The sequence below is a fragment of the Melopsittacus undulatus genome, chromosome 3 (genome assembly GCF_012275295.1).
Source record: "Melopsittacus undulatus isolate bMelUnd1 chromosome 3, bMelUnd1.mat.Z, whole genome shotgun sequence".
NCBI lineage: Eukaryota > Metazoa > Chordata > Aves > Psittaciformes > Psittaculidae > Melopsittacus > Melopsittacus undulatus.
Window position 1 is genome coordinate 79,674,119 of NC_047529.1, and position 7,451 is coordinate 79,681,569.

A 7,451-nucleotide genomic window follows, 5' to 3' on the forward strand; every position below is an offset into this window, starting at 1 on the left:
ATGTTATCAGGATAATGAGAAGGAATTGGAAAGTCAACAGTGTCAAAACTTCACAAACACTTCAGTGTGAAGCATGCTAATCTCAGCAGCACCAAACCTGCTTGCAAGCTAAAATGATGTTTCTGCTGATATTAAGTTGGTTGCAGTTTCAACAGCAAGTGGAAAGTTTTGTGCATACTGAAGTGATAAAGAAGATTACAGACTTGCATAGTAAGTAGTTCATTTCACCCATCTATTTTCAAAATTCCTTACAAAGAATGAGCTATAATTTCTCCTTCATATCAAGTATCAAGGACTCAAAGGATGCTCCATCCCTGGCGGTGCTCAAGACCTGTTGGACAGAGCCTTGGGTGATATGGTTTAGTGAGGTGTCCCTGCCCATGGCAGGGGAGCTGGAACTAGAGGACCTCAAGGTCCTTTCCAACCCTAACTATTCTATGATTCTATGTCACTTTAGATTGGAGTACCACAAATCAATGGAAGTAGCAGTAAGCAAGTAGTGGCAGACACTATACTTCTGAAATGCATTGAGACCTCAACTATGAGCTGGACTCACTGGGAACAGCACACAAATACACACACACAGATTAAAAAAAGAAATACAGTAAGTTGATACTGGAATGTAGAAATCACAACAAAGCTGCAGCAGACACTGCATCTAATCTTAGGGGACATGCAGGGGGAGAAACAACTGGTAAATATTTTAACAAAGAAGAGTTTACAGGAGGCTAGTGAGGAAAACTTGTCTCCGTTTACAGATAACTCCACCTAACACAAGCAAAAGTATGGGAGAAAGTACAAGCACTAGAGCCTATGTGTTGTGGCTAGGAGGTAGAGACTGCTCATGTAGGCTGATTAAAAGTTAGAAGCTGACCTTGAAGCCTCCAGCCAGATGACAATGCTGAAAGATGTCAACTGTGACCATGAAAGGAAGCTGGCTATTCCATTGTCCCTGACGGTGCTCCTTGGGGCAATCCAAACAGCCTTCTATTTCCTGAGCCTAGGCATCAAGGTTTTATATACATCAGCTCTGAGTAGGCAACTGAGCAGATGATCCACTCTTCCCACAACATCCTTTTTACCTCTAGCTCAGTACTTCCAGTGAGAGGATGCATTCATCCAATCAGCACAAAACATCAGCTGCATGATATAAATACCTGGGGCATGATCTTGAAATGTCTGAATGGATAGTAATGTTCAAATACTTCAATGTTAACATTCATTAAGTTAGGTTTTAAAACATCTGGGCAGGGCTCACATGCAAGTTTCTACAGAACGCATACTTAACAGGAAGAAGCTTGGCACTACTTGGAGCCTCAATGACAGAGCAGGCAAGCAAGACTTATAGGATTCAAAGATAATTAGCACTACTAGAGTCAAGTTTGCATGGGAAACAGCTGCCAGCCCAAGTTATACCTGTTCACTACACTTATAAAACACACATGCAACTTTCATTAGAATAATCACCCATGGTCCCATAGAGGACTAGGAAACAGGACAAGTAGAGCTCATGCTGAGGATGGAAGGAAGAAAGAAAACAAGTTAAATGCAACAAGTCTCTCTTATAGATTCATTTTTAAGCCAACATCTTGCTCTATATTTTCACAGCAATTTCTGCATCATAGTTAGCAAGAACACAGGCAGTGCATACCCCATGTTCAGGTCCTTCAGAAGGCACCCCGGTCAGCAGCTAACAGCAGTTTTAAGCAGCTCATGTATTTGCTTAGACAGCTGCTTCTTTCAGGCTTCCTCAGTAAGTATCAGTAGCTTTTCCTCCATTTCCTTCCTCAGGCCACCCTGAGTAGGCCCCTTTCTTTTCCTCTACTTGTAATCAAATTTGCAGTTAAACATAATTTAGACCAAGTTCATATAAATTTGACTTTCAGTGAATTTGACTAGACAAACCTATCTGATACAACACCCACAACTAAAAATACTATTTATATCCTTAAAGTGATTTGAAAAACTTTTTAACACTACAAAAATAGCATTTGGAAATTGAATTAGCACAAATAGGCTTTGCTGATACTTCATTATTTAATCAGGTCACATTCATCTCTTGTATTCATAGCTGCGTATATAAAAGACTTCCATATTTCCAATCACTTCCAATCCAGCACTACAATGGTGATAGGCGTAAGACTGACTCAGCCTCTTCACTCATTTTGCTCCTGTTGCCCCTTGTTTATGCAATCACACCCACTCACTCTGATGCGTGATGCTTTTTCAAAGCCTCAGGTCTTGGTGCCATGACATACCATGAGAATCTCAGCTCTTCCTTCAAAAAAGAAGTTTCTGTGCATTATCGTTACAACAAAAGCTGGAAAATATTACTTTAATAGCCTTAAAAATGAAAGGAACTGAAAAATATCACTAGATTAGTGGTTAACAACATTATCACACAAACACACAAGCTTGGTAAGTCTGAGCCACTATTGTAGTAGGGAAGACACTGTTTGGGACTGGTGAAGCAGCACAACACTTTAGGTACTCTTGGTTCGTCTCCCAGAATGAGAAGCTTAATCAACTATTAAATAAGCAGCTATTAGAAATGCTTTGAAAAGTACTCTTAAGACAAAAAGGAGGGAGTGAAAGTGGAGGAAGGGGAAGAGTGGTGAAACTATAGGTTCTGTGTTCTCTGCGTTCCAACTTCAAAGGCATAATGCTTTCTTCAATTTTTTCCTCATTTCCAGTTCTTCAAACTAGAACTGTGTAACCACAGTTAATGCAAGTTCTCAAAACTAACCATTTAGCATCAACTCTGCAAGTCCTTCTGCCACTCCAGACTTTGCTGAAGGATGCAACAATTATTTTTCCCCACTCAACACTACAAAAGCAAAATGCTGTTTAGAGTAAGTAATGGTAAGGCATCTCCATTGCCCCCACAAGCAAAAAATTCCAGCTCATTATGACTGCTATATACGACCATAACTACTTCAAACGTCTTCAGTACACATTGCACTACTGAACTGCATTTTTCATGTGCTATTATTCAATCTTTTACTATATATTCTAGGTAAATATTTTTGCACTACACTGTGCCTCTAAGAAATTTCTGGCAAAGTAACTTAAAGCCATAACTAATACAATGTTTCAATAAAACATGTTTCTGTAGCACAGCAATCATGCTTCTCAACACACAGCTGAATACAAAAGGGAACACACATCAGATTAATTCCTTTGTACTAACTTATAACTGCCGTGGCTTTATAGATGTCTAATCCAAGAAACACTTCCAATCAACGTTCTGCAAACAGCTCCCTTAATCATCAGATTGGATGTTTCAATTATTTCTTGACCCAGCACATCTGACCCTGTAGATTTGGGGTATGTGACAGCGCCATGCTGAGCATTATCTCCAGATGCCACCCAGCAAAGTGGTGCCTCTCCTCTTCATGACCCCATGCTCCAAAAACCAGTAACTGCAGCTCTGGCTTAGCTGGGAAGAGACTTTGTAGGGCCCAGCAATTGCTGGAATGGCAGCCCAGCATGAGGGAAACAAACAAACAAAAACTAAGAGTCCAATGAGTCTTTGGCACACTTTAATGTATCATACTTTAATGTGCAAAGTATCTGTTAAAGACAGATATTTGGAACTTTTAAAAACATAATTAAGAGGTAAACAAAAAAAAACCCTGTCTATTCCGAGTACATGTAATCTGTAGTAATATTACCTAGGAATTGCTTTGGTGTGGGTTGGTCTTTTTAAAATACTATTACAAAGGACACACTTAAATTTTAAATATCATACCTCTGTTCAAAGACTTCTTTTCTAATAGCAGTATCTCCGGCTAATCTGTGGAACTATTCTTCAAAATAACAGCAGATTTTGTAACTGGTTTCTTGTTAGCCCTGTCTTTGGGTTGATTTCAAAGGCTAAAAGTTGCATGGGTGATGCTATCACAGAGCTTTGGCTATCCCTGGTACCAATAATCTTTTCAGTAAGGTAAAATGATAGAAGCCACAATCACAGTAACAGTTCTGTTCGTGTTACATGGTTGCAGAGACCAGATCGGCTTTGCACTGCAGAGTTTATAGTCAAAGATAATAAAGCACAAGTTCAAGTATGTGCCTTCAGCAATTGCTACAGCCCTATCTAGCGAGCTGGGCTTTAAAAAGCCTTTCCTGAATTGGAGCCAAGAAATTGCATGCATGGGAAAGGCAGAGGATGGCAGGTATATGGCAACCCAAACAAATGCACAGGAAGCTTTCAAACATGCACACTGTTCCAAATGACTTAGCAAAAATACTAATACTGGTGCCACATGAAAAATTGCATCAGTGAAAGGTTCAACCACACCAACCTATGCAAATAACAGCAGCAAAAAGTACCACAAACTGACTTACCTAAATTACTTATTAAACAAGCAAGAAGATATTTTCACTTCCCTTCTAGCTTTAGCCTTTTAGGTCAGAACAAAGGTTTAAAGTAAAATAAAATAACAATACACAAAACACAAGCCCATAAAAACACCCAGACAAATAAAAGCACCACCAAATGAAAACATCCCAAACAACACATTGCAGAGGAAGGTACCAATTGCTCGGTAAGCTCAAAACATTTTCTCCTGGGACCAGTTTAGACCAAGGGCTTGCAATGAACCATTTTAGGCCCAAAGTATGCCTTTGGACAGTTAACTTGTATTCTCACATCCTGCCCAAGGAAGAAGGAGAACACATTAGCAGATGTCCCGAAATCTTGAGAGCTGCCAACAAACTAATTTCCCTACTTGAAGATTTCCAAAGCTGTGCATTCTTGACATGCACCCCTACTTAAAAATCAAGTCAATGCTGTCTTTGCAAGATGTTATCAACCAACTGGACTACAAACTTATATTTTCTTCTTTTTCATTTTTGAAAATCATGAGCAAAACAAGCAAAATTACACATTGGCACCTAGAATTTTAAGCATAATGTGTCTTTGCATGGATGCATTCAGTTGTATGGCCACAGATTGATGTTGTTTACCTAGGGCTCTCTACCTCTGTGAGGAATAGCCAGCATTCCTGCAAGTTAACACATTTAAAACTGAACCTTTTAGAGTGCTCTGCATCTTTTCCAGTTTGCCAACCAAGAACAGAGGAGAAGCAGAAAGTCAAAGTTTAATGGCTAAGCATCTGCACGGACTTGAGAACAATACCAATATTCATTAAGAGGCCAATCTCAAACTGCCATCTCATGTTTTCAAGACAAGCACCCTATTAATACATTTTCTAACCTTAGCATAACTCTTATGGTTTCATCTCAAAGCATCCACACAGTGGTAAAGAGAGCTCCCAAAATTATGACAGCTACGTGCCACACACACCAAGAAAAAAAAAGAAAGAAAAAAAAAGCATTTAAAAATAAATCTCAAGGAAGCCATACATTGTGCCTTGCCAACCACAGTGAATTGCACAGCCAGGAGTTGCTGCAGCCAGATTTAGCTTTGTACAAGCTAACAGGATTCCTTTACAAATTTAGCTAGAGGCACGGGCAACAAACGCTTGTGGAAATTTGAACCGCAACTCTCCAGCAGGAAAGATTGCTCCCTCCAAGAATGAAACAGTAGCAAAAGAAGACTATTAGTAGGCTCTTATTACACAGCTTTCAAAACACCTATAAGTCATCAGGCTCTCTGGGCAGCATTATTAGATTGCTGAAGTACCAGCAAACATTAAAAGAAAAAAGCAAGGACACAGCTCTTTCTGAGTGTGCCAATTAATTATTAAAGGCGAAAACAGCCAACTAAAGAGAGACCGTATTAGAAGCCAGCTGACTGTACAGCTAAGTTTGCTTCAGGTCCTTTTCCCTCATACTTGGAGCACTGTGGCTGGTGAAGAAAGAAGGAAATTAGTGCTCCTCGTCTGTCTAGGCTAAGCAACAGATGAACTCTGACGGGCATCTTGTTCAGCAAGAGGGACAAGGACTGGGACCTGGAACACACAAAGCGGGGAAGAGGCAAGGGCAAAAGATGGAGAGGTGCACTCAGGGTCCCACAGGACAGCAGGACACTTCTAGGGTCCCACAGGACACTGCTCTGTCCCATAGCATCTCCCTCTTCTTCCCTCCTTAGGATAAACGTTCCTGGCACTTAACGACAACTTTAATCATATTTTAAACCCTCTTTAAGCCTGCACTTATCCCAATCCTATTAGTGATACTGTAATACACCAAAAAGCGAAGCTTTTTTGGAACAGAGTTTCCCAGTAGACAGGTTTGCTAAAGCATCTGCACAAAGCCTGGAACACCGCGCGGTTTTATCATATGTTAACAGGAACAACTCTTTCCTTCCCGAAAATCCTCGCACCTCAGTTAAGCCCTTCTCTCCTCCAGCCGGCCGGACACAAAGCTCTGCCTTGGGCAAAGCGAGCGGCGGGCGACCGCTGCCAGAGCCCGGCGCCTGCTGCCACAGGAGAAGCTGGGAGACGAGCGGGGCTCGCACAAAGGCTGCGGACACAGAACGCCCGCTCCCCTTCAGACCCCCTGGGGCGGGGAGCTGGGGCCGCCGTGCCCAGCACCGCAGCGCCAGGGCGGTTTCAGGCTGCTGCAGAGCACCGGGTACCGCACCGACCGGCCCGGGCCAAGCCGGCAGCCACCGCCCCCTTCGCGATGAGCCCCGCACGAACAAAGCCCCAGCGCTCACAGGCGGCGGCAGCAGCCGCCACCTCTCCCCGTCCTCTGAGCTCGCACACACGCTGCTCCTCCCGTTTAAAATCCAGGCGCAGGGTGCGGGAGGCTATCCCTCTCCCCTCCGACCCGTAACTTACTCAGCGGCAGCACCGGGAGCCCCTCTCGCAGCGCCCGTGGCCTCGCCCCGGCTTCTCTCCGTGAGCTCGAGCTCCGAGCAGCGGCTTAATCTCCAAACTTCCTCCTCCTCCTCCCGGCGGGGCAGGGGAGTCTGTGAAACTCCCCTCCTCCATGCAGTTCCCGCAGCCGAGCCGCTGCCTCAGCCCCTCCCCAGGGAGGCCCGGCCCGGCCCGGCCCGGCCCCGGGCTGCAGTTGACTCGGCTCCGCTCCGCTCCCCTTCCCCTTCTTCTCCCCCTCCTCCTCCCTTGAAGGCTGCGAAGGGGGGGGGAAGAGACATTAACCACTCGGACTTGCCTCTGGAGCCGAGCCAAAGAGAGCAGTCGGATTACAGCCCCGGGAAGAAGAAGAGAGGAAAAGAAAGACAGAAAAAAGTAATAATAAAACATAAATCAGCTACTGTTCTCATGCCGGGAGCGAGCACTCGGCTCCCCTGCCCTACCGCTGCTGCCGCCTCTCCACCCGGCCGAGAGCCCCATCCCCGCCTCGCAGATGGGCATAGGGTTTAAATTCCATGATCTAACGCACAGCATCGGTATTAAACGGTGAGAGTTTCTGTAAACCCAAATGACCAAAATGCAAAGTCAGCCCTGAAACACAGTCCGTAGAAGTAAATTCAAAGAGGTTTTAGAGAGTACACCTGCCTCCTGGCAGTCTGCCTGGCC

General features: G+C 43.9%; 1 protein-coding gene across 1 annotated transcript in view; it reads right to left on the reverse strand.

Annotated features, from left to right (window-relative positions):
* The window catches only part of PLEKHG1 (pleckstrin homology and RhoGEF domain containing G1), a 136,595-nt gene extending 129,735 nt beyond the window's left edge, over positions 1 to 6,860 (reverse strand). The window contains exon 1 of the mRNA XM_031049816.2: positions 6,750 to 6,860. The gene's annotated coding sequence lies outside the window, so the exon portion shown is untranslated. The remainder of the gene's footprint in view (positions 1 to 6,749) is intronic.
* Positions 6,861 to 7,451: the final 591 nt, after the last annotated feature.